This window comes from Peromyscus maniculatus, chromosome 1 (assembly GCF_049852395.1).
Source record: "Peromyscus maniculatus bairdii isolate BWxNUB_F1_BW_parent chromosome 1, HU_Pman_BW_mat_3.1, whole genome shotgun sequence".
Lineage (NCBI taxonomy): Eukaryota > Metazoa > Chordata > Mammalia > Rodentia > Cricetidae > Peromyscus > Peromyscus maniculatus.
Window position 1 is genome coordinate 170945466 of NC_134852.1, and position 16520 is coordinate 170961985.

A 16520-nucleotide genomic window follows, 5' to 3' on the forward strand; every position below is an offset into this window, starting at 1 on the left:
AGGAGGTGATAGTTCATCAACCAGCATGAACATCCAATTTAAACTAACTTGTATCAATAAAACATGCCTTTTCATTTCATCAGATAATAACTTGCCAAAAAGGAACATCCCCAAAATTAGTCTTGGGGAAAAGTTTTTGTTTTTGTCTTTTAGGAGAATGAAGGTTAAGGAATCTGAAGAACACTGGACAAATGAGACAACTGAAGAAAAGGGACAAATCATCTATCCCAAGAAACAGAGTGAAACGGTGTATGGGTATATATTATCTAAAAAAAAAATTTTATGTCTTCCTAAATGTTTGTTTCTGCTTTTCTCTAAAGATTTAACACTATTGGTCTTCTAACAGTCCCAGTTCAATTAAAATTTAAAGCTGACTTTGGAGTTGGAGAATGGCTCTCTCCTTCTTTAAAATCAAGCATGTTGTTAAAAGGAAAATGCAAACTCCCTGTATCATGCCAGAATAAGAGCCATCTTCTGCTATGGTACAGGACAAAAGCAAAATTAATTAAGGGACTATTCTATTACTAATCTCAACTCTTTGATTCTATTCTGATTCTTTAAACTTTTCTCAAAGTATAAATTTTATATCAAAATTTACAAGATTAATATATATATATACATTTTAAACTTTGTTAAGATATGAATGGTCACATAGAGTACTAACTAATTCTAGAAAAAAGGCTAGCTGCATATATATGTTTTTGTGTTCGAGTCTCTTATCAGTTTTCTGCAGGAAATCACGGCCAGGCCTAATATCAACTGAAGTCTCCAGAAAGAAGATGGGGCCCCACAACAACAACAATTCCACGTGGACAATAATAATATCATTAAGCTGACAAACATCATCCACAGATCAGCTTTGAACTACAAGGTGCTCAGAGCAATTTTGAGATGACTAGCTGAGATGATCCAGTCTCAAAGACTACTTGAATAAGGACTTGAGATAAACCCTGAACTTTGGCATTATACACAGACTGGATAGTGAAGGATATAGTTACCTCTCTTAGAATTTGACAATTAACCTAAAATTTTTCTTTCAGGATAAAGAAAACTTCGCCCATACCCAGCAGGAAGCAATTTTAAGAATACGACGCCCACATTCCCAAAGAGGTGGTGTGGGGCAGGTGGTTTTTTGGTCTTTTTAATGGGTTCTGGGTCTGGGATAATTTTCAGTATTTAGGGGGGTTGGTTACAAGTTATTGTCAAGGGTTAGGAAAAAGGCTAAGCAAAGGAGATTAGATTTAAGGTTCTTGTTTAAAAAAAAAAAAGAAAGAAAGAAAGAAAGAAAGAAAGAAAGAAAAAAAAAGAAAGAAAAGAGAAAGACAATTACTAGTTTTAAATACTTTACATTGGATTGAATTGTTTTATATTGTACACAAATTTGAAACTGATTGTTAGAAAATGCTATATGTATATTTCTAATTGTATTTATTCCATCCATTTAACAATGTAATGCAAATTTCTGATCCTTGAATGTTATTATTATCAACTATTAGGATATAAAGAAATGAAAGCTAGTAGTTAGACATTATCATAGAACTTGTAGTCATATTGGATATGTTTTAAAAATTGAGCAGAGATGTTTTAGACAGGTCATCTTCAAACCCTTCAGAGATCTACAGAATATGGCATTTAAAATGTTTTAATAACTTAGAAAATTTTTCTTTTTTGAGACATGTCGGCTCCTGGCAGTACCAATCTACTTTAGAGAAAATATGGGCATTGAAGAAACTGCATATGGAGTCAACTTTCATTCTGGCAAAAGTTAGCCACTGGACAACAAAGTATCCTCGAATCAACAGGACAAAATTGACAGACAGATCACGAAACAAGGGACTACTGATTCTTGCCAAAACAAGTGTGGTTATGGCTTTATCAAAAGGCATCTTCTGAGGCCAGGACAATATGGCCCCATCCCTGAAGTGGCCTTCGCATCCGGAAAAGGTACGGTGCCCTTTTCTTCGAAGGCAGCTTAACAGGCAGAGGGCCGATGGATTCTGTTGTACAATGGAACAGCAGCTGAAAGCTCATGCCTCTCAAAAGTAGACTGGCATTTAATAGAGGGATGTGGAGAAGGGGATGCTGAGATGAAGCCATATATACACAGCCAAGAAGAATGGACAGCTGAATTAAAAAACTGTCAACAATTTCCAGAATTTAAAATCCTGAATCATGACAGGACACTAGTGGAATTCAGGTGTTTCTGGTACGTGGACTGCTCTCACCCAATGTGAGGTTGAACTGTTGACCTTGTGTACATCCTACTTCACAAATGAGTCTGTCAGATACACTAAGCCTATAGGCTGAAGATGATGCCCCAACACTGCGGAGAAACCTCAGGTGACTGCCCAGGCAGCTGGCTGTTTCTGTCAACTCACAAAATTTTTTTGGAAGTTGCTTGCATGCACTTCCTGTTTTTATTTTTGTTAGCTAATATTATTCCCTTCTTGGGTCTCTGAGGGAGTTGAAGATTAGTTAGTTATGGTTGAAGATTAGTTAGTTATAGTTGAAAATTAATTAGGATAGAAAGTACATTAGATACATCTTGGAATTATCAAAATAGGATAGATAATGGAATTATTTTCTCTGATTCGTCAAATACCTGTTTAGGTATTTATTACTTGTATATATTGTATATAGTTATTGTACTTTTGTATATAGTTTTTCTTTTGTTAGTCATAACCTTTTGCTTTTTTTCTTTTTATTAAAATAGAAAAGGGGAAATGTGGTGGTAATCTAATTGTATTGAAATATTATTTTGATTTGTACTGAAATATTAATTTGATTGTATGTTAATAAATAAAGTTGTCTGGGGGTCAGAGCTATTAGAGCCATAGCAAGAGTGTGGCGGTGGTGGCACACGCCTTTAATCCCATAGATATCTGTGTGTTCAGGGTCAGAGCTATTAGAGCCATAGCAAGAGTGTGGCGGTGGTGGCACACGCCTTTAATCCCATAAGATCTCTGTGTGTTCAGGGATACAGCCAGCATTGGAGACATATGCCTTTAAGACCTAGGGGGCTGTACATTCAGACAGTGACGAGGCAGTCATGTGTTTGGGTTTACAACCAATGAGAAGGCAGAACAACATACTTTAAAAATACGAACCGAAAGGAAGTAGGTCTCTTTTTTCGCGAAGCTGGGACAGCAGGAGGAAGGGTGAGATTTTAGCTCTGAGCTCTGACCTCTCGGCTTTCTCTTTTACATTGTTTCTGTGTTTCTTATTTAATAAGACGGTTGGTTACATCTACATTTTGATATCACCAAGTTGTTTTAGTGATGATGGGTAGGGGTTGGTGGTTTGGGACAGTAGCACACAGGATCTCTGAGTTCAGAGCCTCTGGCTGGTCCTTCCATTGCTGTTTCATGGCGAACCACCAAATTTGTGTATTTATATCATCTCTAGTCATCAAAAAATAAGCTGAACACACTTACTGATTTTTATGTGACCAACTGAATGGACCTCACTCTGTCAACTGTCATTGTAATGAAACTTAGCAAACCCTAGCACTTTGTTTTTAAAGCACATTTTGCTATGGATGGTGAGCTGGTTACATATCAGGGTCAACCTGCTGGATTTAGGAGACACACCTCTGGGCATGCCTGTGTATTTCCTGAGAAGTTCACCTGAGGATAAAAGATCCATCCTGAATGGCACTTGAGCCACCCTGTAGGCTAGGGTCCTGGACCGAATGTGACGGGGACAGGGAAAAAGGCAGCTCAGCACAGTCTCCCTTCTCCTTTGCTCGCTAATCCATCTAGAAGTGACCAAGCTCCCACTTTCACAGCTTCCAGTCATTGCTATCCACACACGTGCCTTGAAGTCATAGCCAATAGCCACAAACTGTGAGCCAAAGTCAATCATTCCTCCATGAAGTCACCTTTCATCAGGCCATTTGGTCACAACAATGAAAAATACAGCTGTAAAATATGCATACGTGCAAATATTCAGACCTCTAAATGATATATTTTTTGTAAAAAGTGCTTTTGCCTATTCACAACAACTGAAAATCTTTGTAGTAAAAGCTTGAAAAATAAAAATATTCCACTATATTAATAACTTTTCTCAAAGTTGGTCTTACATAAAATGGTTTCATTTTATTATTATTGATTAATTTATTTCATTTGTGCATTGTGACAGAGTAGATTGATTCGTGCCTTATTTACATAATTCCCACTTAATGGTTGATATTCATCCTGCAACAACTTGTTCAGCCAAAAACAGCATTCACATTGGACGTTCAGAGTGATATGCCCAGCTAGGAGTACACCACGTGTGTTTGGAGAAGAGGATTTCTTGCAATGGGGGTTCAAATGAGTGTATGATCATTTAATATTGGGTAGATGATAAAAACATCCTTATAGCTATAGAAATGTGACACTACATTCCAAGGAAGAACCTGTAAATGTTTTAATATATGCTTTTACTTATAATAATAAATGCAACTTCAGGTTTAGATGTTTAAATGTTCATTTCTCTCCAGGTGGTGATTCAGATTACCGAACAGTTTAAAGACAACTTTCCAGTTTATGTTCTTGAGAAAACAAGTGATGACTACACTTTTATAATTACATTCATTTTGTTAACTTGGTGGCCTCACTATTTATGAGAAATGATCTAAAATGCTTTTATTTTTTATTTTTATTTTTTATTTTTTATTTTGCAGGAGAGGGTTCTGTTTCAGATGCTGCAGGCCAGTGTAGAGGCAGAATATTTTTCACTTAAGGGAAGCTGCGCTGGGGAGTGCTAGTCAGTGCTGAATTTTATTTTGTTTTGCTCAGCAAAACTGTTCACTTTTAACATGCAAAAGATGTCATTAAAATTCGGAGTACCTGGACTATGTTTAGGATATTGAGAAAAAGGAAGACCTGGGTCTGATAGATTAGTAATCAGGAGGGCATACCTGTTTATATCACAAATTGACAATTAATAAACATGTAGAAAACCCTGAGCTATGAAAATAAAATAAAATAAAACCAGGCATTAAGGCACTGTAACAAGTTACCAGACACGTGCTTGCTCTGTGATTGTCACATGTGTTTTCTCTCACTAAGTTTTGGTTGCAAAGGAAGCACCGGTATTTCAAAGGTCTTTAAAGCAAGCATCACTCACCGCCTCGGTCAGGGGAAGGAATGTGCTGGGTTGATCAGTTGAAAATACAACCTCTGGTGCTTTAGGCTTCACGGAGGGTACTGCTTTCCTGGGACTGGCAGCAAGTTTCAGAGTGAGTAGACATTTTACACATATCACTCCTCTGGAGGAGAAGGTGTCATCCACCACAACTATGGTTTCCCCCACACTGTCCTTTTCCTGTTTCTGTGAGTCCTGACACTGGGGAACATTGTTTTTCTACCCTTGCCATTAACTAGGTGTCCTGAAGTCCTCTATTTTTCCTGCCTGGGTAATGAGAGATCAAAGACAGAGAAGATATTGGGAAGGTCTGATTCAGTCTTATCTCAAGTCCGTCTCTATTTCTGTTTGTAGTCCATTTGGCTTTAGTTGAATTAAAGGGTCTCCTCAAATATAGGATGATCCTGACCCAAAAGACGTGGGAAAGTGATAGCTTTTGGAGATTGAAAACAACTGGTACATAAAGTCCTTGAAGCAAGAATTTCTGGGTTATCTTGGTTGTGGAATATGAGTTTAAGATGTGTTACATTCATTTATGTTGTGGAATATTTGTTTAATGATGCAAAGATGTGTTGAGTTCTTTTAGGTTGCACTTGTTTAACTTGGTAAAGCTATGTTACTTTGCCTGTCTAAAACACCTGATTGGTCTAATAAAGAGCTGAACAGTCAATAGCTAGGCAGGAGAGGGATAGGCAGGGCTGCCAGGCAGAGAAAATAAATAAGAGAAGAAATCTAGGCAAGGGGGAGGAGCAATAAAAGGAGAAGGAGAGGAGGATGCCAGGGGCCAGCCACCCCGCCACAGCCAGCCATGGAGTAAGAAGGAAAGATATATATATAAAGTTAAAAGCCCAGAGGCAAAATGTAGCTATAGAGAAATGGGATAACTCCCCCCCACCCCCAAACAGAGTTTCTCTGTGTGGCTTTGGCGCCTCTCCTGGAACTCACTCTGTAGCCAAGGCTGGCCTCAAACATCCCAGAGATCCGCCTGCCTCTGCCTCCTGAGTGCTAGGATTAAAGGTGTGTGCCACCACCGCCCGGTCCGAAACGGGATAATTTAAGTTAGAAAAGCTGGCTAGAAACAAGCCAAGATAAGGCTGGAAACTCATAAATTAGGAATAAGTCTCCGTGCATTTATTTGGTAGCTGGTGGGCCCCCAAAGAATAAAAAACAAAATCAAAACAAAAAACTATATATCGCAGAGTTTTGCTTGAAAATACATTTGGTAGCAAAAGAAACATCAATATGGCTTAATGGTGGGAATGATTGTTTCTTCATTGATATAACTTGATTATTATTATTATCGTATCTTACCCACTCCCCAAATAAATTTAGGAAGGGGAAGTATAGGAGAGGGATATAAAAAAAAACCTGTACAGACATAAAACTATTGATAGCAGTAGGTTAGAATAATAAAACCAACACTAATATAAATAGAAAGCAATGGAAATAGTAGGTCGTCAAAACACGTGAGGAAATTTACATGCATTGTATTTTTCCGATGACTATATGAAACAGAATTATTCTGTGATTCTAATATGAAGAGGTTAGATTCCAGAAAGCTGCAAGAGTTGAGTGCTGAGAAAGATTTTAATAAAAGGTGTTAATAAAAGGGCATATTCTATCTAACTGATTTCCTGGTCTCGAATTTCATCATCTCCCCACTTATCCTTTCATCATTAGAGGGAATCATACATGGCAAATGACAGAGGAGGAGGGGAGCAGGTTTGTCATCTCCTCCACAGATGACAAGTACATAAATGACTATGGTCTTTTCACTAACCCTTTGCCAGTCTATGAGAGCAAGCTTCCACATAGGATGCTTTTTTTTTTTTTTTTTACATATTTTTTTAAACAGAAAATTTTAGGATTGGAGATCATCAGAGCATCTTGTTCAAAGAGCACTTATCTTTAATCAGGACAGTTATATTAGAATTAGGCGGTTCTGATGTTCATGTGCCAGGCAGGAAGGAGACTGTGGCTAAAGCTCAGACACAGGAAGAAACTAGGAAATCTCACTTGGACAAACATCCACGGAGCTACACAGAACCCAAAAAACTCATGTGCTGGCACACAAGCAGAAAGGCACAGGTAAGAACTCATGAATGTGAAGATGACTTTAAAACAATCATTTTAAAAAAAGATACTGGTTTCCAATCCTATTTTTTGCAAAAATGTGAAGCTAATATTCCTCTTAACCTTACATTCTATATTTAACTGCTAAGAGGCCATATACCTCATTGCCAAAAAGAGGGTCTTGAAAAATTGGCAAAATCATGTCAATCTGTAGGGTAAGAATACTTGTGAAAAAATCTGATGTTGATATCAGCCAGCAAGATCTGGCAGAGAACAGTGGCCAGATCCATCATTTTATGTGATTTTTATTCAACACACTGTTTGATGTGAATTTGTCTCAGTCATTGATAGTCTACCAGAGGTAACTGATTGTTAAGCCAAGGAAGGAGTGGTGGAAAGCAGCCCATTAGTTTGAGCAGTTACCATACATCAAACTTGCCTATACGCATTTGTAAATAAATGCATTGTGCACAGGAACTACCTTCAGAAATTGTAGTGCATCCTCCAATGATCAGTTTTTCCAGCTAAGTATTTGGTATTCATTCCATTAGGTACTGTATAGTGTAGAAACCAGTCCTGTGTACAAAGTAGAAACACTAAGTAGATACTACCCCTGAAACAGAATTATTATCCAATGAGACATTTAAATAAAGAGACATGTGCTTTCTTTACTCATGTATTTTAGTGTTTAAGACATCCCTGTAGTCACCATTGCTCAAAGGTGCTGCTGAAGCGCCATTTTCTCACTTCACATTGAGTATACAGAAGAGAAAGATGGCCTGAGTGTTTCCTGTGGGTTACAAAGTCCCTCCTCACCTGCTCTCCAGGATCTCACTGTGTAGCCCAAGCTGGCCTCTAACTCCTAGTCCTCCTTTCTCAGCTTCCTGAGCACTGAGATTATAGGCATGAGTCACTGGGCTCAGAAGGTTTTTCTTAAGCTTTTTCTCTTGGGGATTGAATCAGGGCCTTGCGCCTTCAAACAAGGACTCTACCACTGAGCTGTTACCATATTAAAACAAAAACAAAAACAAACAAACAAACAAACAAACCCCAAACACACATTTTCTCAAAGCCACCAATGTAAAGATAATCTCCTGGACTCTACATGATTTTTTAAGGGTTCTGGAACTGAAACGCCATTATAGATCAGAATGACATTGCTCTATCTGATCCTATTAAATTAAAAGAGCAACGAAAACCTTCTCATTCTCAATTCCTTGGGATCCTAGTAAAGGTTGCATTTAAAAAAAAAAACACATATAAGAACCATGTTTACATACATTCTATATACTTTCTACTAGTGATTGTTAAGAGTACTGACTGATCAAAATTAATCAAATGATCAAGAAAAATACTAGCAGAGATACAACAGTGAAAACAGTTATAGTTCTTTTCAAGAATTTTCCCAAGTGGTAGAAAATAGTGGACTTGTAACAACCAGTTATGACTTCTGCTTCTCATCAGAAGCAGAAATGAATGAGCTCCCCCCCCCCAGCAACACTACATAAGAAAATGGCTTTCTTGCATAATAGTTCTCATAAGAAGACATTCTGACATTATTTTTTGTTTGTTTGTTTTTGTTTTGTTTTGAGACAGGCTTTCTCTGTGTGGTTTTGGTGCCTGTCCTGGATCTCGCTCTGTAGACCAGGCTGGCCTAACTCACAGAGATCCACCTGGCTCTGCCTCCGGAGTGCTGGGATTAAAGGCGTGTGCCACCACTGCCCGGCAGACATTCTGACATTGTATATGAGTTATAAACACAGATCATTATGCTCCATTTACTTTTACTCTCAGCCATGAAGTGGCTGACTGTACCCATTTCAAAACATAATAGTAATCTTTGCAACCATACCACAAAGGAGATGGCTATGCTAGGATGCTGTCATTGCAGAGATTCAGACAGCCTATGTGTCCCAAGGTGATGTGGCAAAGGAATGGAAATTAATAATTAAACCCAGGTTTTCTGATTTATCATGTAGAGTTTTTATATTTTTGGGGGTAAAGTTATATATTACAGCTGGATGGTATGCAGTGGTAGAAGAGGGATGAGAAACAACACCACTAAGTTTTGTAGAAGCTGTTCTCCATTGACCTACCAAGTCCATCATTGGTTTTGTATTTGTCTTGCTTTGGTCCTCCAGAGACTAGAAGTTACGAGCTACAGTGCTGTGTTCCATGACTTCTGGCTCCTTGTAGGTAGCCACTGGAGAGTCTGCTCCTGATTCTGTGGTGCTCTACCACAGCACTGACCATGTCCATCCTCCTGTGATGTTTTGCTCAGTTCCTCCTTACATCTTCTAAGGTTCTAGTTCACCACAGACAGGTCTGAGGTCACATCCCTTCCTTTATTGTGGTTCTACGTGCCTTTATGTTCCCAGCTTTTGTGTTACATTGTCCTGCTCACTCCTGTGTACAAATCTCTTTCTCAAGACTCATTGCTATAAAAAAATGCATGGCTTTCATCTAACTACAAGGGAAGATTAGAATAATCCAAATGGAGGGAACTTGTGTGAAATAACTAGCCTTTATACTCCAAAATGTCAAGAAAAACAAAACAACTAAGAGAACATTCCAGATATAAAGAAACTGAAGAGACTTGGAAATTCAGTGCAGGGAATAATCTGGAACTAATTTCATACAAGGTTGTTACTTTTCTGTGAAGACCATTTTGGAAAAAAATTCATGAAATTCAAGTAAAGGCTATGCATTAAGCAATGGCTAGTTGTTAATTTCTTGTATTTTTTCTGACTGTATTGTGATTATAAGAGATAATGTCCTATTGTTAGGAAGTGCTCTTTGATGTATTTAAAAAATAAATTAATAAATTTATAACATGTCCTCACCTGGCTTTAAATGGAACAGAAAAATTTAAATACACAGACATACAGACACAGACATAGAAACACACACACACACACACACACACACACACACACACACACACACACACTACTCAGATAGGAGAGATTAAGAGAAGAGGGTCAGAGAATGAGAAAGCCATGACAGTGCTAAAACGTTAACAATTGAGAAATCTGGGGAAGGCAGCCACTGCAGTATTTTGTACTGTTCTTACAACTTTTCTGGTTTTGGTTCCTGATACTGGGAACAAAAAAAGAAATGATGACACTACTGTTTAACCCTGTGATTGCTTCAGAGCCCTCTGAGGTACCAGCGGGTCAGGATCCGAGGCACACAGTTCTGAGAGGGAGCAGGTCAACATCAGATGCCTCATAGAATGTTCAGTGCTCCCCACTCTACCAGACAGGATTCTAAAGTCAGGGTACATTTATACATATCTTGATATTTTTGACATGAAATGAATCACAGTAATCTTGAGTTATCATTGCAGTAACTTATTAAAACACACACACACCCATGCAGCTGAGAAGATTGCAGGGATCAAAGTACATTATAGTCTTTTATTTAAATTTCTGCCTTACTGAATTCAATTTTGAGAAGTGAACAGTAATAGTTTGGCATATCCACACAAGTAAAACATAAAACCACACCTCTCATATGATAGGGAATAAGATAGAAGAATAGTAGACTCAAATATGCAGCAACTTAGATATAAACATTTTTACTAACTCTCAAGCAACAGATGCAAAATTTTTAGTGATATGGAAACTCCTACTGTGAGGAAATACACAGGGAAACCCCATCAGCAGTGTGACATATTATTACCATACACTGTCCCTGGTATAATATAACAGAATAGAATAGAAAAACACACAACAGGGTTCTTCTGTTATTACGGCTAAAGATGCATATTGTCAGTTTCTTCATGAGAAAACATAAACCAAAGCCAACCTGAGTTGTGTGGCACCTTCTATAATGTCTGATCAATACTCATCAACAGGGCTGCAAATATGAGAGGCAATGAGAGGATATCAAAAATCATGGATTAAGGAAGCATATCATCAACTAAATGCAACGTGGGGTTCTATATCCAACTCTGGAAGAGAAAACAAGCAATAAAGAAGAAGCTAGTGAAATACAAATAAGGTCGGTAGACTAGGAATACTGTATCAATGCCAACTTACTAGTTTTGATCAAACCACCCTATTATTAAAATTGTTGAGGGAAGTTGGATAATGTATATCTGTACAATCCCTGCATTATTTTTGCACCTTACTGTCAGTCTTCATTTTTTCAAAATAATAAAATATTACTTAGGACTAGCTCTCTAAAGAAATTGTGATAATTCTAACTTGAATGTTTCCAATTTTGAAGAGGAATAAATCACACTAACTTGAAAATGTTATTTTGTAGTAAAATAAAAAGGTTAAAAATTTAAACTCATATTCAGTTAATACTTAAAGATAAGCATCAAATGATAATCTCATAAGCCTATGCCAGTTACAAAAAAGGTTTATTTTGAATATTTTTTAAAGAAATGCGGTACTTTATTGAATATTGATTCTGATATTTTAGTACTCCTTTTGATTAACATATAGAACAAGCGCTGGAGATGCATGTTGGTGAGCTCAGTTCACTCATTTCTTACCTCTAGAGAAGCCTCAGTGCTGACCCAGGCAAGCCAGAGGTCTGTGTTGTTACAATTTGCTTCTAATATTTCCTCTGCTTCTTTCTATCCACTGGGAATTTGTAGAGGAATGTGGCTCTTTTTCTCTGATACAGGAATAGAAGGGAGGTTGATTGTTGGAGGGAACACCATCTTTATTCTGACCCAGGAGCTTAGAGGAATACTGATTCCCGTCCCATTAAGGCTGAAAGACAACTCCTGCCTTAAGCTGGAGTTGAAGCCCTGATACAAATGTAATTACCAAGAGCATCATGGAGAATGACACATTTCCACTGCTCTGAAAGCCACAAATAAGAGAGACAGAAGTCCACGTGGTTGTAGGAAAGGGCCACTGATATGTTTTACTTTTGATTTTTACTTGGGCAAGTAATTCTAAAGCAATAATCACTTGTTATATTTATATATTATTGACACTGAAAGCTATTTAGATTTGACATTATTAAAATTTATTTTATCTGACTAGATAAATTCTGTAGACAGAGTTATAGATCCCTCCCCTCTCTCTCGTATGTGTGTGTGTGTGTGTGTGTGTGTGTGTGTGTGTGTGTGTACCTATGCATGTAGGTTCATGTGCTTGTGTATGTATGTGTGCATGTGGGTTTGTGTGATTGTGTGGAGGCCAGACTTGTACAATGAGTGTCTTTCTCAGTCACTCTCCACCTAAGTTCTTGAGATGGAGTTCCTGATTGAATCTGCAGCTCATCAAGTCTGCTGGACTGGCTGACCTATGAGCTCCAGAGATACTGCTGTAGTTACACTTCTTTGTGCTGTGGTAAGAGACTCATGTCACAGAAGCCAGCTTTTTACATGTGAGCTTGGGGGAGCCAGACTCCAGTTTCTATGCATATATAGCAAGCACTTTACCTATGGAGCCACATCCCCCAGCCTCTACCTTAAGATTTAACCTGGAAGTTTCCAGTGTTCTTGGAATGACCACCACTGCTCAAATCTTGAGGGAAACCTTTGTATATTCTTAAGTCTATGAATAATCAACCCTAACCACATCACACTTTTCCCCCCTCTGGTGTTTTCCATTCAGTAACTTGGTACACGGTGCATAATGATTAGCATGTCAAAATAGCACATGGAGTCACCATCATCTTTGGCATGCTCTCTGAGGGTAATATACTCAAATTAGAAGAAAATCATAAGGGACTGTGTCGCAGTAAATTCTCTATCCTTCCTCAAATTCTGAGAGCATTCATTAAATCACTCCTCATGAGCACTCAAAAATACCTCACACTTCAAGATATGATCTGTACTGTGAACTCATTGACTAGACTGCATGGGAAATAGCCAAAAGGAGGTTCCAAGAGACAGAGTCTCACTCACAAATGACACTGTGAAGAGAACCTTGAACTCCCCACATGCCACTGAAGAATAGTGATTAGAAATGGAGAACTGGAGAATAAACACATTCTCCAATTCTCCTTACTCTTGAAGAACTTAGTTGTTTGAGAGATGTGAATATCAAACAGGATCTGTTTTATTTGACTATTCAGTATCAATATATTCAAATAGGATTTTGAAGATGGTTTAGAATGTGGTTGTATGACATTTGGATGAAATTTTTGGATTATTCATTAGTGTTCCTACATATTTGCAATATGTTTACTGTCCCAAATCATGCATATTTTTCTATGACCTTTTACAGTACTTTTCAAAGAAGCAGGCCCTGGTGTCTTCATAAACAAAGAAGGGTAACAGTCTTATGTCTCATGGATGGAAGTGTTATGAATATTTCAATGTTACTATCAAGATATATTCATCTCTTTGGTAGGAAGATGTCATAGAAAGCCAGAATATTACTATTATTATCCCATCTAGCCTCAGTGAACTTTAGAACCCAAAGGTCTTGTCTTTGTGAGTTTTATAATCCAGTCTGAAATATCTGGATTTGCTTTTAAATTTCATCAAATGTCTAGCTCCATCAATAATGTGCAAAGCCAAAGGTGAAACTCTAGCTATATTAAAAAGAAAAGTAACTCACAGAGACAAAATCTGGCAAAGGAGTGTAGTAGATGAGGTTATTGGGAGTGGCTTTCTTGGGCCAGGGTCAGGTTGTCACACTATAACCTCACATAATACAAGTCTTAGTTGCATTTTCTGAGAGGTGCAGCCAGTTCTGAGCTGTCTTCTTCCATTCATTTCTTTATCCTGGAGCTTAGGAGACACGTTTGGGACTTATATAAGTACATAGTATATAAGTATATAGTATAGAAGATAAATAAAAATATTTGCCAAATGGACACAAATGGGAGCTGGAGATGTTGCTCAGTGGAAGGATGCTTCCTTAGTATGTATGTGTCTCCAGCTTTTTTGTTTGTTTGTTTTTGTTGTTATTTTCTTTCTTGAGTCAGGATCTCATTGTGTAGCTCTGGTTTGTACTAGGACTCACTATGTAGACCAGGCTGACCTTGAACTCACAAAGATCTTCCTGCCTCTGCCTTCTGAGCATCACCATACCCAGCAAGTCTCTGGGTTTGACCTCCATTGCCATAGAGAAAGGACACAGATATATAAAGAAATACACTTTGAAGAAATCCTTTGCCTCAGTTCTGCCAAAGAAATCCATAGAACCCATCACATCCTATACATTGAGCAAATTAGTGTTAACAGTTATGATATTTTAAAGTGGACAATGATGCTTCAATAAAAGACATTTGAGTGTTAATTAAATGGGTCAGTCACACTCTCTCTAGAATTTTGATTTTATAATTGTTGCTAACAATGCCCATGTACATGTGTCTGCTTTTAATGAACGCTCTCTGAGGGGGTTTTATTTTAGTAGACAAGAGCTAAGATCTTTCTGAAGCTAAAATCCCAGGATAGCTGGCAAATAACCAGTGCTGGGGCTTACGTAAGGCAATATTATGTAAGTTGAAAAAGCTCCCAAGGAGAAGTGGGGTTCATTGTTCTCTCCTCTCCTTCTCAGCAGCCCATTCTTATTTTTGTCAGACTGTGTATCTCTCCCCCAATAGAGAGGAAATCCTGAATCCCAGATAAACTGGTAGAGTCACTTCCTACCAGACTTTCAGTATCTGTACTTGAGTGATTGAAGAGTTGGGGAATATAGTATTTGATAAAATAGTACCTTTGGTTTATGGAGTTAGAAAGCCAGTGTGCATGTCTATTTTTATTTTTTTTTACTTTATTATAAAAACTTGGAAATAAATAAAAACATCACCCACCCAAATGAACCATCTATAATTAACCATACCTAATTATTTATATGTAACTAAGTATTAGTTCCTCAAGTTGTATGGTCTTTTGGGTTTTACTAAGTGTCTTCAAGGGATTATGAGAGCTAGGACAAGAGGGAGAGGAAGAGAGAGAGAGAGAGAGAGAGAGAGAGAGAGAGAGAGAGAGAGAGAGAGAGAACACTGGGAAAAGTGGTTAGTTCAGGGGCACCGATATGATGACCGCATCGTCTCAATGAACAATAACACTGTTACCAAACTCCCATTCACCCCTCCTGCTTACACTCCATAGACTCACAAGCTGGAGGCAGTACCCAGAAGAGCAGCCACAGAAGGAAGGGTTGCTCTGGGGACACTGTAAGTAGTGCACTACTACAATCAAGATGTTCTTGTTATGTCAAAATCACAATTGTTTTAAAAATACTGTGCATGTAAATATTAATGAAAACATACCCTCATGAATGGAAAGGCATATGCAGTCATCTGATGCCAATTATTCTATAAGGTGGAATTGTGATAAGCTATAATGATAAGTCATTCTCATTTCCTTCTTATTTAGATACTTTGTAAACTTTATGCAGTAATTGGTTGTCACACTTTAAGTTCTAAACAGCTTCTAAGTTTATAGGATAATATAACATGAGCCAATAAATGTGCCTAATATGGGCAACCGTAAATAAATTACACATGATGCTTTTTCTTTATTAGCGAGGCCAAACTATCTGGGTGTGATGGCATACACCTGTGATTCCAGCACTCAGGAGGTGGGGATAGGAGGATCAAGAGGTTAAGTCTAGCCCAGACTACATAGAGAAACCCTCACTCAAGAAACAAGCCAGCCAGCCAGCCAGCAAGCAACCACCACCACCACAACCAAAAAAACCTCAAAAAGGACAAACCAGAATTTCAGTTCCTGTGGTTTGGTTTGTTCCTTTGTGTGCTGAGATCCTGAACACTTAAGTTTTGGTAACTTGCATTGTGAAGGATATCACAAATAGTTCTCAGCCATTACCACAATTAAAGTCAAGACTATAGAGAGTCATTTACACAACAACAATGAGACTTTGTGTCAGAATAAAATCATGTCCTGGTTTAGATCAAGTATATGTATACGCATGTATCTAAATACTTTAGGTGTATCAGATAGGATATTTTTAATTTCAACAGGATCCTTGATTCAAACTAGACAAATCATGCAGCTGTGCTAACCCCCTAAAAACATCCCGAGGCAGGAAAGAGTCCCAGGTGCAGTACCAATAAGACTCAGGCCGTTCTCTGACACTCTGCAATGTGTAGGAGCTAGTTCCTTAAGTTTGCTTTTGTACTACTTCAAGATATGTGTTGGGGTAGCAACTGAGGCCACCTGCTTCCTTAATTCAGACTGTGGAAGAACAAGAGAACTTTCCTCCCAAGTGTGTGGAATACAGTCCTGTTGGTCAGAGAATGCTGTGTGATGATTAGATTAAGTCTGTTTTTCAGACCAACCCCAGGCAAAGAAGAAAGATTATTTTGAATCTTATAGACTAAGATTCAATTTGGTAACAGGGGTAGGAGTCCATTAATTTTGTGTT

General features: G+C 38.0%; 1 protein-coding gene and 1 long non-coding RNA gene across 4 annotated transcripts in view; one reads left to right on the forward strand and one right to left on the reverse strand.

Moving 5' to 3' along the window:
* Nucleotides 1-16520, reverse strand: part of Rorb (RAR related orphan receptor B) — a 193199-nt gene that overhangs the window by 120257 nt on the left and 56422 nt on the right. The gene's annotated exons all lie outside the window — the stretch shown is intronic.
* LOC121826874 (uncharacterized) overlaps nt 1-16520 on the forward strand; it is a 126428-nt gene that overhangs the window by 43384 nt on the left and 66524 nt on the right. The window contains exon 4 of the long non-coding RNA XR_006069027.2: nt 11063-11208. This is a non-coding gene — a long non-coding RNA (uncharacterized LOC121826874). The remainder of the gene's footprint in view (nt 1-11062; nt 11209-16520) is intronic.